This window comes from Camelus bactrianus, chromosome 3 (assembly GCF_048773025.1).
Source record: "Camelus bactrianus isolate YW-2024 breed Bactrian camel chromosome 3, ASM4877302v1, whole genome shotgun sequence".
In the NCBI taxonomy this organism is placed as follows: Eukaryota; Metazoa; Chordata; class Mammalia; order Artiodactyla; family Camelidae; genus Camelus; species Camelus bactrianus.
Genome location: NC_133541.1, coordinates 141,684,405 through 141,706,672, shown reverse-complemented (window position 1 = coordinate 141,706,672; position 22,268 = coordinate 141,684,405). Strand labels below are relative to the sequence as shown.

The window sequence follows — 22,268 nt, the reverse complement described above, 5'->3', positions numbered from 1 at the left end:
CCCCAATGTTCATGGTAACCTTATTTACAATTGCCAAGATACGGAAGCAAACTAAGTGTCCATCAACAGATGACTGGATAAAGAAGTTGTGGTATATGTAAAATGGAATATTACTGAGCCATAAAAAAGAATGAAATGTTGCCATCTGCAACAATATAGAGGACTTGGGGAGTATTATGCTGAGTGAAATAAGTCAGACAGAAAAAACAAATACTGTAGAATATCACTTATATATGAACTCTGAAAAAGAAAACTAGTGAACATAACAAAAACAACAACAACAACAACAACAAACAGACTCACAGGTATGGAGAACAAACTAATGGGTTTCCATGGAGACAGGGAAGAGGGGAGGGCAAGACTGGGATAGGGAATTAAGAGGTACAAACTACTACTTATACAATAAATAAGCTACAAGGATATGTTATACAGCACAGGGAATATAGCTGATATCTTATAATAACTATAAATGGAGTATAACCTTTAAAAACTGCAACCTGGAACTTATATAATATTGTACATCAACCCTACCTCAATTAGAAAAACGTCGAAGACCAGTTTGCCCCATGTGACCCAGGTCCCTCCAGTTTTGCCTCCTTTTCCTATCTGTAGGGCTCAGTGTCATCATCTGTTAAATAAGATACTCAGGCTAGAAGGCCAGCTCTACTTCAAGAATCCTGTAAATCTATTGAAAGCAAACTAAATGATCAAATGAGAAAACTCAACTCCAGCATGAGCAATCCTTACTGCTGGCAGAAGTTCCATCTCCACCATGATGAAATGAGGACTAGATAGTGCACACTTGTTCCTTGCTTTCATGGACAGGAAGACACAGCTGATGTTATGTGAGATTTAAGAAGTAGGGAGAACAAGCCACATACTGCACTAAACTTAATACTCTCATCTGCCTTTGCTTTCCCTTCCTTGCACATTTATTGGAAGTGAGATGTGTTTAATTAAGGTTATATACCAATAAAAACCAAATTATTATTTGCTTTTACCCATCAAATTTGTCTATATAGAAAATGTTTTCCAATAATAAAAATAGCATTTATTAATCATAAAATTTCAAATAATTTTAAAACACAAAGAGTAGAAAGTAAGAGTTATCCATCTCTTGCCCAGATATATTTTATTTCCTTTAAGGAGTTTAACACATATCATACAATACCTTTTCTTATATATATATACATAAAGTATATTTTAAATAAAATGAAATAATACAATGTGTAAACTTTACAACTTGCTTTTTCATTTGACAATTTATACTGTAGACATCTTTTCATTTGAATTTACATTGCTTTACCTCATTCTTTTTAAAGGCTGAATAGTATTCTACTGTCCAGATGAAATAAGCTGTATTAAGCCCTCCCTACTGAGCCTGGTCCTCTCCTCCCTACGGTGCAGGCCCCTGCATCTGTGAAGGGGAGATGTGGTCTTGGGGGAAGAGCAGGATGTGCAGACAGAGGTGAGCAGGCAGGGAAGCAGGGCCAGCTGACTGCCACTTTCTGCCCCTCCCCTCTGGCTTTCAGCAACACTTCCTTCATCCTACAGTTACATGAACTGCCTTTTTCTCCTTTCAAGTTTCAAAATTCCCTGCACTCAAAGAATTTTGGAGAAACATTACATGAGCATTTTCTGATTGTTCATTTCAGATTCCTCCTTCTCTCTGACAACAACACATCTGTCACTAATCTAAATACTCATGAAGCAAGACCAGTGAACTCACAGAAAGCAAGAGGGGAAGGACCCCCTTGATCTTTCAGTCAACATGGAGGGTTAAAATTGTCCAACTTAAAAATACAGCTGGGCAGATAAGAATAAGAGATACTAGAATATTTAAATCAAATACTTCTGGCTAACTGAGTTATATTGCCAAGCATTTAAGTCACCCTCACTCCAAGAAAAATATTTTACAGGAATCTGGCCCTTAACAAATCCTATAAAACAGAAGTCAAATAGGACTATCTGCAGACTGGTGGTAAGGGTCTATTATTCTCAGAATGCTGGGCCTTTAATTTCAGAATGAAATCCAAGCATGTTACCCAAGCAGCTTATACCTTATATAGCAGATGGTGGACATCAATGGGACAGTTCTGTGTTACTTTGTCAACAACATCTGAGATGGATTGCATAAAATCCGGGTTGGTGAACAGAATTTTGTACAGATATAAAAGAAACAATACACATTTCTCTCAACAACTTTTTTAAAATGTAACTTTAACAAATACAGAATTCACTATGCCTTTTAAACCATCACATTGGAATGAATGTGTCAAATTAATCCAAGTGACTCTGTGCATGGAGTGATGGTGACATGTCCCTTCAAGAGATGAAATGTGTGGGTTTAGAGAGGGAAAATAAATCAAACAGTAACAAAGACAGACCAGCCCTGCCTTAGAATACACAGTGACTCAAACTTTATATGAGATTGTAAAAAGCAAGTGCTCAGTGTATGTGACATGTAATGAAAAATATTGTAGATAATGAGCATGTGATGTATAGACACTAATGTCATGAAAAAGTTAGCCAGGTTATAAGAAAAAACCTAGTCAGTGACTCACACTGTAAATCTGAACTAGAAGACTGGGAATGGGGAATGGTGGTGGCTTCTAGGTGAAACAATCAATATGGTAATAACCATGTTATTAACTAAAAAATCTTACATTCAATTCCATAAGTGAAATAAGCTAAAGTATAAGTAATTCAATTACAAAATTCTTAAAAATGCTTTAAAAATCATGAAAAGTGTCAATGTGCTCTAGGGAAGAAGAAGGCGCCATGCAGCTGTTCACTGGACTTTGCTGGTTTATGTGTATTTTAACTGAAGACTATCACGAGCGAATGAGTGCCGTGATATCAGGTACTGTCAGACATACATTGTGTGCCATTTCCCTGAACAGTCATACACATCGAAGAACAGGCAGTGGTTTGTATTTACCTATTAAATGTAAACTGAATGAGGCAGAAAAATATACCAAAATACAAATAAAGTCCATTTTACTTAAACCTTAAAATATTGCCTCTTAGTTACTGCTTTTACAAACGCAGTAATAATTCTTTGTGACTACTTGCTAAACTGATGATATCTTTAATTCTTCTTTCCAAGGCTGTCCTCAGACAGAAGTTTTATCTAACTTGCAGCAGGGAACACAGCAGGACCAGCTGTACTGGGTTAAATGTTGGACTGAGGACGGATCGTCATGTGTGATGGGAAGGTTATATGTACGCTATCGTACTCTTATACAGAGGCAAATTCCAATCAGTCCTCGAGATAAACTAGTTTTCATATCAGTAGGAGATGAATTTCAAATCCATTCTCTTCTATTGCTCTTAAAGCTTCTTCCTAACTGCTCTTGGTTTAACCAACCATTAACTGTTTAACAGATAGCCAGACACAAAGAGAAGCACGATGAAACACCCAGTCAAGTGCGTGGACCATGCAGGAGCCAGAGCAGCCACTGAAGCTGTAGCCTACACTCCCAAGGTCCTCCCTGAAAGGTGGCCACCTCACTCGGGAGCCCCACGGGTAGCCACTCTTGCACACACGAGGTGACAGCATTGCTCCACACACGTCATTCTCTGCACACTCAGAAAACAAATGTCTTACCGCTGGGTGAAAGAAAATTTCAGGGCCTGGGAAACTTTCCTAGCCAACATCGATAATGATTTTCTTCTGGCTTATGGCATTGTTCCCTGTTTGCTGTTTGATCCACTTCCGCTGATCCACGTCATACTTGGCAAACTTCTTGACTATATTGGGACAAATGTGACAGTACTTCTCCTGCAGATGCACACACAGAGATGTCACCAGGCATTAGCGACCACCCAGTCTGCCCTCCAGCAAACACCCAGTAACTCCAGCACCACAAACCCCCGACATCAGTCCTGCCCAAGGCCACAACTCCAAGGGATACTTACTGGGCTCAGTGATGTCTAACAGCTATGCTCTGGCCATGTACTCTGCTTTCTTTCCAGCTCTGCTATTAGTCCCAGCCTCACTGTGTCACATGTTGCTGCCTACTATCTGAGATGATGTCTGACGGTGCCTATCAAGTCCCTAGTCTCCATCTCCTCTCTTCTTACTCCTTGTATGCCCCCACGTGGCACCTGCCCAGGCACTCGCTGCCACCCACTGGGACAAGCAGACCCGCATCGCAGCCCAACCCAGATCTGAAGGCAGCAGATCTGGCCCTGTGGTCACCACATCCGATTGGCAGGTGGTTAACCTGCTCTGCGGTCTGACACAGCACACTCAGTGGCTCCATGACAGAGAGTTAGTGAGTGCCTAGGCACGTGGGATGCACAAGTGAATAAAACACACACAGACCCCTGCCCACTGGCCCATACACTAGCTGAGAGTCAGAGTAACAAGTGACAGTGATAAATAAGTAAATGGCACAGCACTTTATAAGGTGCTGGGACCATGAACCAAAGGAAAGCCCGACTTTGACAGGATGGATCTGCCACACATTGGGGCATGAGAACCCACTCAGTGCCAGCCCCAGCCTGTGCTGTGCAAAGTGTTTCCTCAGCTGGTGATGCCTGACTGGGGGTCTCTGGGTTGATCATCTGTCCTTAGAGCTAACCTCACAAGAACAGCAGTTGGCCCCTGGGTACCGGATTCTGAAAGTCAGCTTCCTGTGGGCCAGGTGGGCTTTGTTCAATGCCTGCACTTTGTCAGGCCCAAAGCTGGTGCTCAGGAGGACCTCTGAAGGCATTTTCATGATACTAAGTTCAAAATTTCTTAGAATCCCTGAAATGAAACCTAATACCATCCTTGGTATACTCTGCACAACTGTAAGACTGATGGGCCAGTCTTGCTACACACCCCTGTGCTCACTGATAACTGAGTGAGTGGGTCAGTCCATACAACTTCAAATCTACCAGGCTGAGGGCAGAAACAGTAAGTTGTCCTAAGACACCAGGTCAATGTCTCGCAGCAACTCAGAGGCTTAACTGAAGGCAGGAAGTGCCTCCACAGAGTTGATGGTGTGCAGTGTGTCAGCCCCAAGACCTGGACCACCACTGCCCCCACCAACAGAATCCACACATCCACAGGCCCACTCCTGCCCACAGGGGCAACAAGACACAGGGTAACTCTGACCCACTCCCACAGAGGGAAGTGGGGCAAGAACTAACTGACAGCAGGGTTGGGGTGGCTGACCTGCAGGGAACACAAGGAGCTCTTCCACTGCCTACCTTCATGGCTGAGTGATACATTGTCACTGCCCAAATGGGCCAAACCTGGTTCAGGGTCAGAGATGGACCCCAGAGAGCCAGTGAGGAAGGTAAAGCCCACCATGAGGACTAGGAGAGCAGCCTCTGTCACAGTCAGCATACTCAGGGCCCTGCTCACCTGCATGGCCACCCCGACAGTCAGGAGCCAGAGGCTGTGAGATATATTGGTAACAGGAATGGGGAGGTGAGGGAACTTGGGTCAACTATCCAAATTTATTTCCTTGAAGAAACACAAGGAAAGGACTAGGGGAAGTTCTAGGAAATATTTTAACATAAAAAGAAAGTCTTATGCTACTTCTGTAAACCTTCCCCCAGGGGGAAAGTATTGACTCCCATGGGCTGCCCAGGACCACACACCCAAGCTGTGAAGTGACCCATCCCTGGAAACTCTAGTCCTGGGCACCCCCGGGCACCCAGCCACCCTACTCACAGGGGCCCTGACTCGCACCTGTGCACCCTGTCCTAAAAATACCTCTCCATCCACCAAGAGTGTCATGCAAAATGTGGGACTCCCCCCAGGCACTAGCTTTCCTTCAACCATCTTGTTACTGGGTGCAAAAGTGGGAGGGAAGGGGGGAGGCTAACCTCCCTTAAACTCCCCTGCAGCTCAGAAACTATGTGTTCAAGGTCACATGTCACTTCCATGCTTAAATTTTTCTCCAAAAACAAAATCTTTGATCTTTATATAATAATTATCCTTGTATTACTAAGAATCTCTTCATTTTGACTAAAACAAAACAAAAACAAAACAGTAATTTGTCCTGATTTTGCAACCTGAAGAGAAAATTGCTTTGAAAGGGGTCTGTCAACTGCTACCTTCATAGTGACACAAAGACCAAACCGATGGATCAGTCAAGTGGGCATTTTAAATAAGGACCAATGAGCCATTTTCCTCCAAATCTTACTGATTTAATTTTAGAGCTTCCTGTAACTCCTCCAGCATGGTAACAGAGTCTAGAAAACACAGGTGGACTCTGTTCAATGATTCACCCTAGAACAGCATCACTCTGAATGGTAATTCTCAGGGTACAGAACCACACACAGCAAGAGCTGGAAATGAGTTTGAATTCTGGCTGACTGCACAGGATTCCTCACAGTCACTGCTGCTGCTGTCTGCTCCTTACTCGGGAAATGAAGCCTGGAGGGAGAGGTGCAAGACACATTGGCTAATTGAAGGTTCTGTCTAATCAGGCTCCAATTAAATGACATCGTACTAGGCAGGATGCTCAATACCAGTTATCAAGCTGCTCTCATTTACAGCTGGAGAACTCCACAAGCATCCATGTTCAGAGAAGAGGCTAAGCTTTCAGCCCCTTATTTCAAGTGGTAAACAGATGGAGACCCACATTCATGGGGAGGGGAGGGAAGGCACAGTGGGAGCAGGGGTGGTGGCCACAAGGGGAAGTGTGCAAACACTATTTCTCTCTCACCACCAAACTGGCCCATTTCCCATCTGTTTTTACCTTAATGGCCTTTGCGGTCTCCAGTGGTTGCTCAGGAGGGATTCCCACCTCCCTCTCCCTTGGCAGCTGTTGAATTAAATTCATATCTCTACCTGCAATAGGGATGTGTTTGATGCAGCTTCCAATTACCTAACCTTCCACCTGGGGAGACAGAGAGGCAAAACACCATGTGAGTAACTCCAGGAGGAAAGCCCTCCCTGGACTCTAAGTTAGATTCCTGCCCCCACCTGCCCTGGCAATGCAAGCATTTACTGAATCTCCGCTCTGTGCAAAGCTCAGGACTGGGGGAGGGGGAATAAAATGACCATGCATGCAATTCCATTAGGAGAACCTGAGATGCTCTGTAAGCAAACAAAGTGGCCTTTCCATTAGGAATGTGAAGAGAAAACCACAGAAGGCAGTTAATTTCCAAAATGCTGCTGTCTGTCCGAATAATGGGTCATTTTATTGTTCCTCTAACAAAAAGGAAAAAGTTTTAACTATTAATTTTATAAACATTTTTATTGAGTTATAGGCATTTTACAATGTTTTGTCAAATTCCAGTGTAGAGCACAATTTTTCAGTTATACATGAACATATATATATTCATTGTCACTTTTTTTTTGCTGTTTAACTATTAATTTTTAAACCAACTACAAATTGGCTTGCATTTAAAAATCAACCACCTGGTTAGCATGCAGGACTTAGGGTGTGACAACCTGGACTCAGATCCTGGTTCCACATCTGTGGGCAGAGTAACCATGGCCACATCTGTTAACACATATGTTTCAACCTTGGCACCTTCACCCATCATATGCGGTGAGTGGGTGCATAGAAGAGACCCAGTGACAGGCAGCAGGTCAAGTACACAGCATGGTTTAGGCATGCATTAAAGACTCAATAACCGATCTGCTCACTCTAGTAAGAGCTGCACTTGGTAGGAAGGAACAGTCTGGCAGGTTCCCCTCAACCCTATGCTATGTGAGATCCATGCTGGGGGGAGTTTGGATCCGCTCACCCAGCTGCCCTCCCGGACCAGTGACCAGGCTGTCAGCCGTCACCAGCAGGAGAAGGCCAGGAGCTGTTGTGTGGTCCCAGGTCCTCACCAGCCCCCTGGGGTGCCACTCAACATGCAGGCCACAGGCTGGGAAGGTCCAGCTCATGCTGGTGGGAGTAGCTGTGCAGAGTGGACAATGTCCCCACCTGCACCAGGTAGAGGAGGCACTCTGAGCTCCCTGATGGCACTGGTTGCTTGTCACACACTCATGGAGACAGAAGGCTGGAGCAAATCCTCATCCATCTGACAGATGGATCAGTTCCACTATGTACAAGCACAGTTACCACTGAAGTTACAAGAACAGGTGACTGAATTCCTCTTATGTCTTCTGAGGTGCCCAACTTCTAGAAGTGAGAGAGTGTGTAGCCTTTCTCAGGAGCCCAAGCCAATTGTAAAATATTTAAGATCAAGATAAAAGATATGTACACATTATTAAAATAAAAAGTCATAAGAACAGTAGCTCTCGCAAACAGAAACTATTCACAATTTCTATACTCAATACATTACATATAACATTTTCTCAAATTAATTCAACCCATGTTGAGTATCAGCTTCATCACAGATTAAATATATTAAAACAACCCACAGCCAATGGTAGGAAAACAAGTAAGTGAGTTGTGCTACACCCACATGATGGGCTGTCAGGTAGTTACTAAATATCTTTCCACAGAGTATTTAACCATAAAGATACATCAGGGATAAGTCAATATGCAAAATACAACCTCAGGAGCACATTGTACAATTAGAACATGAAATCAGATGGAGGGTATCCCAACTGTGCTTAAAATGTGTATCGTGTGTCTAAGAAAAAGAGCTCAGTAGACTATACCAAAAAAGTGTGGCACAGTCCTCTGGGCAGGTTTGTGGGTCATTCTATTTTCTTCTTTACATTTCTCCATTTTACCTAAATTTTGTACAGTAAATGAAATTTTTATAAATAGGGGGAAAAAACTGCATTAAGAAACAGAGAAAAATTTGAACAACAACTTTCTCTGTGGGCCTGCACGTAGTGTGAAACTTGTTTCAGATGCACAGGGGAGGCCAGGAAGCAGACCCACAGGCACAGACCCTGACCTTGGCCTGCACTGACCTCTGAGGACGTGACCTCAGAGAGGAGCCAGGCAGGACCACACAGCAAGTGGCACCTAAACACCTCACACCCAGGAGGGGGCAGCGTTCCGAGACTGGATGAAGGGGCTGCGAGCACAGAGCATGCTCTGCAGGCCTCCTGCCTCTCCTCACCCCCGGGCAAAGGGGACACTGGCAGGGTGCAATGACAGAGGGGAAAGATTTGGCTTTTTCCTCCTGACTGTAGACACATCAGCCTCCCCCTGCAGTGATTTCTGAACTTTGAGGTATTAAAGCACCAGCATTAGTACATCATCTCTGCAACGTCCTGAAATAAAACAGTGACTATTTTTTAAATGAAATAAATGAATTGTTTTTTTTTAAAAAAAACTAGTTTGCATTTTTTAAATTTGTCTTAGTTGATTTACAAAATTCTGTTAGTTTCCAGTGTATAGCATAGTGATTCATTTATTGCATTTTTAAAAGGAGCTTAGCACATACACACACAAACCTATATTTGCACAAAAGATTCTTGTAATACACAAAATAACAAACATTAGTATCAGGGGTTGCCTCCAAGAAGGGACGTGGAGGAGGAAAGGCAGGTCTGAATTCCCAATGTAACCCCCTCCAGATAGCTTCAATTAATTAAAAAAAAATCTTTAAATAATTCATTTAACTAGTCCATTGTACCAAATATATATGTATATGTATATGTATATATATATATATATATATATATATATATATATAGTCTCTTGAAGCCTGAATTAGAAATCACTTCTGTAATATTTTGAAAATTTAAACCAAAAAGTGACATTGCAGAGCATCCTGCAAGTCAAGGGGAACAATCTCTCCTTCTTGGCTCTTAAAAAATTTTTAAAAAGCAAGAAACAAATCCTCTCCAGAGGATTGTCACAGAACACATAATCATCCTCCAAATGTTCATGTGCTGCACCCACTGATATCCAGATTACAGTTCAGAATGAAAGTCAGGAAAACCCTCCTGGCAAAGTGACACCGGGGCCAAGCAGAGCCAGGGACATCAGACGACTGCTGACACCAGACTGCACAAATCTGCTACTGCAAATTTCCAACTGCCAGTGCCACAGACACTAGGCATCTTCCACTTTCTCACACAACTGTGTTTAAAGGCTCTTGTTACCTTTGCTAAGTACAGGTATGTCTTCAAAAGTGGTGCTTTAATTAACAGAAGGTTTTTTTTTTCTTTCACTGCTTCCTTCACCTCAAATCAGGTTAGGCCCACAGACAGAGCAGAACTCGCTGCCCTGCTGACCATTGGGATAGCGTGAGTGACCCCATCCTTGCTGTCAATGATGATTCCTGTTAATGTGTGTTCACCAACTTGTCATGATGTCCAGTACACAGCTAAGACCAGCACTGCCTTCACAAATACCACAGAGACCATCAGCATGGGGACTTTCTCAAGTGTTCCACAAGCATATCTTCAGGTTGGAGCAATAGGCCCTTTCTTTCTTACTGAGTCTGAATGACCTTTCCCTTCCCTACCTTCCATCTTCCTCCCAAATCCAAATTCCAAAGTGGACAACTAACATGTAAATTCTGTGCACTTAATCTGGAGGAGTCAACTTCTCAGTAAGATAAATCAAAGCTTTGCAAAGAAAAGCCAGAGAGAAAGGAATTTTATTGTGGAATCAGGAGGTTTTAATTTCTAATCCACTGGTTCCCAGTGTGGGTCCACAGATGGATTGCAATAAGACTACTTGTGGGGACTTTAGAAAGACAAAATACTGGGCCTGGCACCCAGAAATTCTCATCTGGCAGAACCAGGATAGTGGTTCTCAACCAGGTGCAATTTTGCCCCCAAGGAGCACCTGGCAATATCTGGTGACATTTCTCGCTGTCACACTTGAGGGAGGGGAGGCTGGTGGTGGTGCTTCCCCTGGTGGGTCAAGACCAGAGATGCTGCTAGACATCCCACAACACACAGCTCAGTACCCTCCACTCCCCTGAGGACTGCCCGATCTAAAATTTTGAGGCTGGAAACCCGTGGTCTGATATAAATTCTGAGAATGTGTATTTTGGAAAAAACACTTTTGAGGAGACCTTGCTGCATAGATCACTTTGAGAACCAATGGGCCAGTGTTTCCTGAAGTGTCTCCTAGTCCATGGAACAGAAACAGCTTAGGGGTTGGGGAATATTTCTGGTTAAATTTGGAAGTGGTGGAATAAACAGAGTTTTCTAATGTAGGCATTTTCAGAGTCTTTAAGACATCACTGTCTACTGAGAATCACCACACAGAGGACACAGCATGTGGAATCTTCCAAGTTAATCATCTATGCAACTCCTCCTCTTTTTTCCTACAAGGGAATAGAATATGCAGGAAGCATTTTGGAAAACAATTTTAACATTTATTCCCCCAAATTTCAGTCAATTCCCTTATATAGAGGCAGATACATTACACCTAAAAACAACAAAACCCCCCATGAAGAACAAGCAGCTTCAGGGGAAGTTCTGCAAACTCATGGAACCACAGGAGCTCAGATCCACAAAGGGAAACCCTTGAAAGACATTTATTTTGTTTCATTTTGTTTTGTTTTAACAGATTCTATAGTGTATTTTCTTTTTTATGATCAGAAGTAAAAATAAGCCAAAGAACCACACCTACATCTTGATCTTGTCTTTCTGAAGATACTTTAGATTTTAATGAATGTAAACAGACAAAAGCTGGACAAACTCTACACCAGCAGTAAAAACATAAATCACAGAAATTGCTCTGTACAGTGTTTGAGCTCGGACCTGAATGGGATGAGTTCATGTGCACTTGAGTGCATGGGAAAGGAAACCACAACACACAATCTTACAGAGGCCTCTAGAATCACCATTTCTTCCACATTAGACAACTAAGGTCACTTGGGAATCATGAAAGTCACTTGTCCTTACCTGAACTGCAAAGTAGAGTCCTGGTACATTAAATAATTTGAACATAATTTCTGCAAGATATTCTCTATTTTCTGGTGTATTCAGAGGAGGTTCTGTCTGTAAGGAAATATTCACTATATTTAGTGTTCACCCAAATTTCATGTAATTACATCAGAACGGCAATAAGTTAATCTAAAAGCATGTTCATTAAAATGCTGTACAACTCCTTAATTTGACAGACAGAGTACACCCAGAGTGATTGATTAAACACATTTTGGCTGTGAGGTTTAAAATCTTTGAGAGAGCAAAGCCTCTCTAAACACTTCTGCTCTTACTAATCCACCCCAAAACAAGAACAAGCTACAGAAAAAGAAACTCCACCTCGGATAACAGAACACCCAAACACCGTGAATCTCAAGAGACGTGCACTGAGCTGCCAAGGGCAATAACAGCCCCACTGAGACCAGATGAGTGAGGACATGGAAAGAGAACACCAGTGACTTCAGATACCAGGCAATATCCAGTTCTCCAGAGAAGAGCAAAAGCAGAGAGCCCTTGCTTGGATTCAGAGTAGTCTGAGCAGCACAGCTGCAGGAGCCTCGCTCCCCAGGCCCCTCCCCTCAGAGCACAGGCGGCAAGGTGAGAAGTTACACCTCCACCATCTGCTGTGAGAAAGACAAGCCTGGGACAGAAGCTGCTTCAGCCAGACACTGCCCACCACCCAGCCTAAACCCAACACACAGCCAGTTCAGAAAGATCTCCCCTCACTCAAAGATGAGGAAAGAACACAAGAAGACTAGCCAAACATCAAATAAAAACACTCATAGAAAAAGAGAGGCTAGAGAGAAAAATAGGAAAAAACAAATGGCAGATAAAAAACATGTACCCAGAAAAATATAAAAATAAAGCAGATGAAAATCATGACATAGATATCCGAGTTTTTTGAAATGTCTATTTAAAATAATAACTATTATCTAATAGGAGGAAATTAACAGGATTACATAAAGATAAAAATAAATAAACCTCCTTTTTGTCATTCAGCAATATGTTGAACATTTTTCCATGTTAATAAATATGGATTTACATCACATATTTAAGCTAGGGAAAAAAAGAGTGAGAAAAGGAGAAAATAAAAAACAAAGAAAGGAAAAAAAATCTAGGCCTTTTGGCAAAAAAATAAATAAAAATCCACATTACCCTTTGTTATATACTGAGCTGTGTGTCCCAAAACTCTTATGCTGAAGCTGCAACACTCAGGTGACTGTGTTTGGAGATGAAGCCCCTAGAGGGGTAATCCAGGATCAGTGAGGTCACAGGACAGCACTAACATCTCTGCAGGATAAGGCAGAGGGATCAGGGAGCTCTCTCTCACTCACACACAGAGGAAGAGCCACACAAGGACCTGGTGAGAAGGAGGCCATCTACAAGCCAGGAAGAGAGATCTCACCATAAACCAACAATGATGGCACCTTGATCTCAGACCTAAAGCCCCCAGAGCTGTGAGAAAACAACTGTCTGTTGTTGAAGCCACTCAGCCTATGGTGTTTTGTTAGGCTTATTGAGTAGAGCAACATACTCTTAAAGCAGGAAAAGGGCAGCCTGTCTTGGCCATTGGCACAGCTGCATGCAGGACACTGGGACACACAGGGCCACATTTACAGAGTTTTCTGGCAGGAAAATATGACCCCAGAATTCTATATCTGGCCACACTGCCAATCAAGTCTGTTGCAAAAACAAAATATCTTTAAACATACAACAACTTGAGAGAATTTGGTTTCTATGAACCCTTCATGAATTAACCATCAGACAATAAGCTTTAGCCAAATAATAAGAATGCATAAAGTACAGCCAAAGACTTACAGTGAGCAAGTAGTCCATTTAAGATATAGGGATAAATGCTTTTCTTTTCTGGGAGAATCTATAGCTATAGAACAGAATGTAAATATTATAAATTAAAACAACAGGAGTAGTATCAAGTTGACAGGCACAGATGGAAAGGAGGAAAATATAAAGACCCTGATGCCCTTGTGTCATGGAATCAAAAGATATTGTTTTCTTGGTAGAGCAACAGAGACACCACTAAACATAAATTCACAAACATAAATATCAGAGTAAGTACACTAACATAAACAATCAAAAGCAGGTGATAGAAGAAAGGAGGAGGAGGTAAGAAATGTGGCCATGTACCAACGTGGTCACTAAGCACAGTTGGAAGTAATCATCCCTAAACAAATACAGGTAAATATCTTATACAAAAGTACAGTTATGTTAAAATATGTTTTACCAATTATCAGAACGAATATGCACCCAATAGAAACCAAAGAGAAAGCCAAGCCTGAGTTTTAAAATATCCATACATAAATAAAACACACTAAAACCAGAAAGCACAGCACCAGAAAAGCAGCTGTGACCACACACACCTGCCACACAGCCCAGGCCATTTCAGCACGGGCAACGGGAGAGCTCCAACTCCAATCAGCCCAGCTACACCCCACCTTCGATTTTACCAAGTTTGGAAAGTGATTTCCTCTCTCCATGCATAATTAGCACTGACTTCACAGGAGTCTAAACAAAGTGCTCATGGCAGCACCTGGCATGGGGAATGTACTCAGTGAAAGTGCATTATTATCACTAAAATCATCAGCATGTACCAGTGAGAAACTCACCTACTGAAGAGAAAGTCTCTGAACAAAGACTATGAGACAAAATCAAATTCCATTGTCAAGCCAAGGGACATCTAAAACAAGGTGCCTCAGAGAGGTGCACAGTTGTCAGCTTCCAAGATCAGAAACTACATAACTGCACATAACAAGGAACTGATTACACAGATTAGGTCACATCCATAAAATGTAACACTTTGCAGCAATTAAAAAGGATGGGCAGTGTGTCTGCAGATATGAAACAATATCTACTATAAATTTGCTACATGAAAAGAGGCCTCTCCATACATACACATTCTTAAATATACTTCTGTATCTACAACATTTTTTTTAAAAAGCAAGGTGTATGAGGGAGAGAAATGAGGAGCTGTTTATGGGCACAAAGTTTTATCTTGCAAGATGGAAAATTTCTAGGGTTCTGTTACACCACAATATCAATGTAGGTAACGTTACCAAATGATATATTTAAAACTGTGTTTAGTGGGTAAATTTCATATATTTCAAATTATAATTTCTAAAATTTTTAAAGTAAAAATCAAAATGTACCATAGTATGTCAATTTTGTTACCATTTTATGAAGCAAGTTTATGTATAATCCATGTGCCTGCACATAATTATTGCTGGTTAAGCACCAGTAAAGTTGGTTTCCTCCAGGAAGGGGATCTGGAAGGCAACACAGAAGTGGGAAGGAGACACTCTTGCACTGGAAATCCTACTGCACCTTTTGAATCCTGTGCTGCGTGTATGCTAACTCTTCAAGCAAATAATCAAATCTGGCTATCAACTAGCTGGGGGCTTTAGTTTATACTCCTGTCTGATACAAAGCTCAAACATCATGCCCCAATTAAGTTTTAATTACTCTGATTAGAATCAATACACTCCCTGAATGGGAGAGAGAAAGCAATCTTAAGACATAGACAAGAAATAATAAAGTCATCAAAAGCAGATTGTAAGTAAGTGATCTAAACATTATTCAACAACACATTACTTATTTTAATGTGCCTACCTCAAGGGGCTGAGATCAAATTAGTTAATACCTTAATGTTCCCAGTACACATTTAGCACTGTGTTAGTGATTACTATATCAGATTTTTTTTTTTAGTTTTCTTTCATTTAAAGCACATGAAGAATAGCTGTGGATTCCAATATTTAGGTTACAATATATCTCCTTATGGCACCTCCTATCAACCTGAAAAACAGGCGTAATAACTACCTACCCCACAATTGTCTGTGGGATTAAATAAGTGAGTTAATTCATGCAAATGCTTGGTGGGGAGAGGGCTGGGCCTTTAGCAAGTGCTGAATATATCAACAATCAACTGTAATATCAAGAATATATCTCAGGCCAGAAGAAATTGAATGAATTAACTCCAGAGACCTAGAATCTTCTCTTACCTTGAAGAGGAATCCAAGCACCTTAATAAGTTAATTTTATAAACATAACATTTAAACTGATTAGAGGGGGGAATAGGATGAAGAGAGGAAGGCTAGAAAGGTATGCAAAGTGGGAGCATAGTCATGCAATGTTTCCTTCCTGCCTGGTTTAAAAAAAAATGTGAGCCTATAGAAGGCATTCCAACAAGAAGTAGATTAACCCTGGCTCTGGATTCTTCCTGGGTTTAATTTCAGTGTCAAGTGATGTTCCAAATAAATCCCAGATGAATGAAAAATATATATAAACATCAAAGGAAAGTAGGTTTACTTACATAAAAATTTACAATTATAGATGTTCAAAAACATAACCTACAAAAAATCAAGTGAGAAAAAGTATCTGCTTATGACAAAAAATTCTTATCTGTTATATGAAAGAGTTCACACCATAAACAGATTGTGGCCATACATACAACAGAATATTATTCAGCCCTAAAAAAGGAAGGAAATTCTGACACATGCTACAAGGTGGCTGAACCCTGAAGACCTTATACCAAGTGAAATAAGCCAGTCATGAAAGGACTAATACTGGATGTTTCCACTTATATGAGGACCCAGAATAGTTACAGTCATAGAGACAGAGGGGGGATGGTGGGGGCTAGGGCTGGGAGAAGGGGAAAGAGAGTTATTCTTTAATGTGGACAGAGTTTCAGTTTGGAAGATGAAGAAGTTCCTGAGATGGATGTTGGTGATGGTTGCACAACAATGTCAATGTACACAACTCACCAAACTGTACATTCAGAAATGGTTAAAATGATAAATTTTATGGTATGTGCATTTTATCACAAAAGAAAAATTTAAGTAGAATAAAGTTCAAAGAAATCATAGCAACAATAAAAGCAATAAAACACTGATATATACAAAACCCAGGACATGAATAGGCAATTCACAAAGGAGAAAATACAACTAATAAATACATGAAAAACTGCTTAAGATCAAAGGTATTCAAACTGCAAATTAAAAAGTCAAATAATCAAAAATGATATTAATCAATCCTAAGAGTTCAAATAATGTGGCTTCTTGTACATTGAAGATTTCAGTGTGAAATTGTATACCAGAGATTCAAAATTATTAACACATCTGTACCTCCAAATTATATATATATATAACTTTTATATTCTTAATAAAAAATTCTCTAAATATAGAAAAAATGTGCAAAGATTACTTTATGTTATGTCTTACAAAACCAAGAAACTGGAAACAAAAGTAAACATCTAAAAATAGTGGGGCTGCTAAACAGACAGGAAACAACCACTGGATACATGATTGCATGACCATTAAAGCGAGGATTATGAAAACCGTGCAAGAAAATGGGGGAGAGGGATGGAGGACACAATATTGAATGCAAATCATATAAAAACATGAGTGAAAAGATTAAGTATATCTATACTAAATGTTAATATTTATGATAATGGGATAGGAGTGTGAAAAGCCCCACAAGCATCTTCCAAATTTTCTAAATCGCACTTATAGTTCTATAATAAGAAAAAAAAATTCATTACAAGAGTTGTGAAACCCTGAGTTACAGCCTGTGTGCGAAGGCCACAGAAACTCCCAATACAACTTCCTGGTTTATTTCTCCACAGGCGGAGAAGCTAACAGAAGAAAGACTTCACCCCAGGGCAGAAGCCACAGCACATCCTGGTGTGGCTTTTCCCTAGCCTTTTGTCTCTGTAACGTGGAAAACACTTTCCATATCCAACCACAGTTGTGAAGACAGCTGAATTCTTGATCTGCCACTGTCTTCATACCTGTAGTCACATCATTATGGCAGGCACTGCAATTTCCCTACCCAGTATCTATTCTGCCTTCTGCCTTAATGACAGACCACTGATCAATCACAGGCCCAGAAAACAGCATTTCCCAGACTTCCTGGTGTACAGGGATGGCTAAGTAAGTTCTGGCCAATAAGAAGCAAAAGTTATTGGATGTGTCTTCTGGGAAAGCTCCTTACAAGGTTGAAGGTAGACTCATGTAGTAGGCCCACTTCTGCTCTTAACCCCTTCTTTCCTGGAATATGGAGGTGATGACTGGAGCTGCAGCAGCTAACTTGTGATCTAAGGCAATCTTAGAATGGAAGCCATATGCTAAATATACTAGAGCACACAGATCCCTAATGACACCAGAAACCTGACCTACCAGCTCTGCCCTCCCTGCTACAAATGACTTTAAGAAAAATAAAACCTTTAACTTGCTTAAATCACTGATTTTTACACTTTAGTACTTGCTGCCAAACAATTCACCATCTGTGAAGAACTAACATTAAAATCTATACACTTCCATTAAGAGAAAGTTTACAATAAAATTAGGTTCTCCTGGTTCCTGAATCAAATTCAGCATTATTAAAGACACATTCTTCTGGGTTCTCAGAACCATAATCATAAATCTATGTTTTCCTCAATCCTCCTTTTCTCCTATGTTTACCACCAGTAATTGTTCCTTTAGAGGACTAATTTAAATAAAACCTTCCAAAAACCATTATTTATACATAACGAGATCTAAATTGGAGATATCAAGTTTTTCTTATTTTTTAAATACTGAAGTATATGATTAAAACTTCACATGAATGTAAGTTACATAAGCATTTTATTCATAATAATGATAAAATATCATCAAATATTAATTCATAAATGAATAATTAGTCAGTAATATAAAAATCAATCCATATTTCTGGATAAAGAAAGCAAGCTGAACACATGCAACTAATATTGCTCCAGTCCCAAACCTCTCCATAACTGCAGTAAAGAAATATTTTTAAAAACATAAATCCTCAAGGAAGGGCAAGTAGGAGTGGAGATGACAATATACTGAAAATGGGAAGAACACGGGCCAGCAGTAACAGACTCAGCAGTGCCAAGGATGTCCAGCTCCACACCGGCCAGTGCTAGTGTACAGGACAGAGCAGGTCTGAGCCACCCTCATGAACCAGGAAGGGAGTTACTGCGGTAAGCCAGGACAAGCCACATGTCATGGTGAATATTATGTGTCAGCTTGACTGGGCTAAGGGGTACCCCGAGAGCTGGTAAACCATTCTTTCTGGGGTGTGTCTGAGAGGGTGTCTCTGGAAGAGCTTAGCATGCAGCAGACTGAGTTTGGAGACCTGCCCTTGCCAATGTGGGTGGGCAGCACACAGGCTACTGAGGACTTGATTGGAACAAAAGGATAAAGGAAGGGTGACCCTCCATCCCTGAGCTGGGACACACATCTTTCCTGCTCTCAAGTGGATGGCAGAGCTCCTGGTTCCCAGCATCCTTGGGCAGCACTGCTGCTTGCTCTTCCTCCCCTGATTCATATTCAAAAAGGTTTGCAAATCTCCTCTACAGTTACAATTCAATTTCCCTTCAAGAGCACTGCAGTTCTTTAGAATATATGATTCTGTCTTGAACTCTGGGAAATTCAGTATTAGAGAAAAGAGAGTGGTTCCCATTTGCTATCTGTTTAGTCCACGTGACCAACATGAGTTGAGTCTCTGAAACTTCTTGAAAAACATGAGCCGTACTGAGCTCATTCCCACCATGGATGTGCAGATGTCTGTCATGGCAGTCAGAAGGGACAATTTCATAGGCTACTGAGGGAACTTTAATTTAAAACTTTTAGACTCTTTTACACCAAGAAGCCATTAGCTGATGTAGTGGTTCAGTAAATGTCTTCAATGAATTTCTGGACATGGCCACAAATCCCTGTACCTGCTTCACTCCCCTTCAATTATCCCATTAACTGATGAGGAAGGACATAAGCCTGAGATAAAACCACCCTTCTCATAACTTCCTCTGTCACATCATGCAGCAAACACACCTGCTAACTTCAAAGTACAATAAATGTAACACAATATTTTCCTATGTTTAATGTAATAAACAATTATTTTTGAACATTCACTTCAGATACTCATTTTTGGCAAAGGATTTAAGCTTTTCCATATTCATACCAAACACCTCCAGTTCGTTCCCAGCAATTGGTTTTATTGTACTGCGGTGTATATGCCAGCTAGAGCAGAAAAATTCCTGGTAGGAAAAATTTCCTGTGGGCTGTGTTCTGGTGATTGCATTTGCTCCACAGGCCTAAGACTCAGACTCCCTCTGAGCAGAGCAGGATGGGGCAGGCAGGGAGAGGAAGCTGGGCCCCAGGCCCATGCCTGGTGTCCTACCAACAGGTAGTTATGTGACGTACGAGAGAAGGGAACATGCCAAGCATGGCAGGTGGGAGTCTGTAATTTGTTTTGGCTGTAAAGACAAAGCCACTCAGACATACTGTCAGTTTCCTGGCTCCATGTATTTTACATAAACCATCGTAGATACACAGGAGAGAAAATACACAGTGGCCTGTAAAACACAGTACTTGGATGTGGCAATTCCTAGTTGTGAAGATACAGCCAGGAAAAAGCTTAGAGCACTTTCAAGGACTTGATTTAATAGACACAAAATATATAGATTCCACTAACTACCATAACAGCCTTGTACTTAACATATTTTAAGCCAGATAATTCTAAAGAATATTCCATATTTAACATTAGGAAGAATTATATAATTGGATCAGGGACCATTTGACAATGCACTAGCATGGAAAAAATGCAAAGCTAAATTATGTAGGTTTTAATGTGCAGCTTATGTTACATGCAATTGCTCTCCTTAAAGTAAGTGTTTTATACATGTAATTAATTTTAACTTAAAAAGAACATAAAACAATGAAAACAGGCTCCACAACCAAGAGACACTTCTCTTCATTTCTCTGTATTGTTTTATTTCATCTGAACAAGATCAATTACATCCACAATATCAGGGCCCGTAACTCAGCTCAGTGTTAGAGTGAGATTTAACCTTGGCAAAACAGCACCTTGACTCAGCTCCCTCTGCTGTAAGAAGCAAAGGTCAGAGCCATCCAGTTATTTCAGGAGGACACCTAACTACACAGGTGGTTTCCTACTCAAACCCATTCCTCCCTCCTCATTCCTTGCTGCTGGAGGCCGGTTTAGGTACTTACCTCTTGGGGCCAGGTGATGAGATGTGGTCCCCTCACCAGCAACAGGAGAGAATCTTGACTCATCAAAATGTACCAAAGTAATTTTGTTCCCCTCTAGGGCCCACACTGGGCACGGACAGACAGGGCAAATCTGCTAGGAAGGTTTCTGAGGAAGAGAGTCTTAATTCTAAAACTCTGAAAGTAAATACACCAAGAGTCAGTACAGGAACTCGGGCAGCCACCCTGGGGCCTGAGGGGAACCAGCACAAGAGGCCAAACAAGTGAATTAGGCTGGGTTCTCACCTCCATCTCTCAGCTGCTCAAGTAACCAGCCCTGAGTGGCCTGACCCTGGCATCCTGTTTTGTGGGATAGTAAGCCCTCTTTGGTTTTGGACATTTTGGTTGAACCTTCTGTTATTTGCCCAAAAAGCACTCCAACTCATACAAAGAGCTTTAGCGGGAATTAAAAACTCCCCAGAGAAGAATATCCTGGGTTTAAAATCTAAGCAACCCAGAATCCACAGGGCTCTTCTCTCAGTCCCAGTTACTCACCATCAAAAAGTGATGGCCCTCAGGTTCAGCTCAGGGAAAATTAAAAATAACTTGTTCCATGAACCTCTCCATTAGATCTCAGTCTTCAATTATTCCATGTCTTATTGGCCACTAAAGGAAGAGAAAACAAACTATGTCAAGCTTCAGTCCATGTCAGTAAAAGCAACAGTTTTAAAAGCACTGGCCCAGAAGAGACTGAGTTATTAGAGAAAACAGGTCCTTTGCACTGGGTGAATGTTAATTTATGTAAAGAAATAACAGACACTTTACCAGAAATATTAAGTTATATTATCATTTATATTCTACTTCACATCTCTAAGTACAAAGTATCATCTTAACAGTGGAGTAACAGATGGAAAAGTACAGCTAATCTGCCATACCATTCCATTTGGAGTTTGGAGGTTTTTAGAACAAATACCTAGTTAAACAATTTTAGTGCTTCTTTTTAATTAATCAATCTACAGCTCTTCTACATCTGACAGGTTAGTGAGTCAACCTGCAATTTTCCACAGAAGCAGGTCTTGCTCTCACATGAAGCCCAGCATTCCCAGAGTCAATCCTGCATTCCGGGGTTTTGTAAATTCACTTGATTCCCCACATGAAAAATACCTTGTTCAACTAACACAACACTGTAAATCAACTATACTTCAATTTTGAAAAATACCCCATACAAAACCAACAACAACAAAACCTCTTTTCCAACACAAGAATAAAATACACAGCTCACAAGTACAATTGCTATGAAATCTACCATTTTCCATGATTCATCCTACTGCTCTGTTCTTGGTGATACACTTACAGAAGCAAATCCCGGTGGGGAGTTTACCTTTGTGGCATACGTGGGTTTATCTATGGCTTCATCCCCTATGAAAAAGTCCAGGTCATCAACTCCCCTCAGCACCCTCCTTTGGGCTTGGTCAACCACCTTTGCTGACTCTCTGATGGCAATACCTTTG

General features: G+C 41.0%; 1 long non-coding RNA gene across 1 annotated transcript in view; it reads right to left on the bottom strand.

Annotated features, from left to right (window-relative positions):
- Window positions 1-21,290, bottom strand: part of LOC141577179 (uncharacterized) — a 28,278-nt gene extending 6,988 nt beyond the window's left edge. The window contains exons 1-4 of the long non-coding RNA XR_012505879.1: window positions 20,782-21,290; window positions 11,735-11,830; window positions 6,705-6,845; window positions 3,611-3,784 (exon numbers count right to left, since the gene is read on the bottom strand). This is a non-coding gene — a long non-coding RNA (uncharacterized LOC141577179). The remainder of the gene's footprint in view (window positions 1-3,610; window positions 3,785-6,704; window positions 6,846-11,734; window positions 11,831-20,781) is intronic.
- Between the last annotated feature and the right edge of the window lie 978 nt (window positions 21,291-22,268).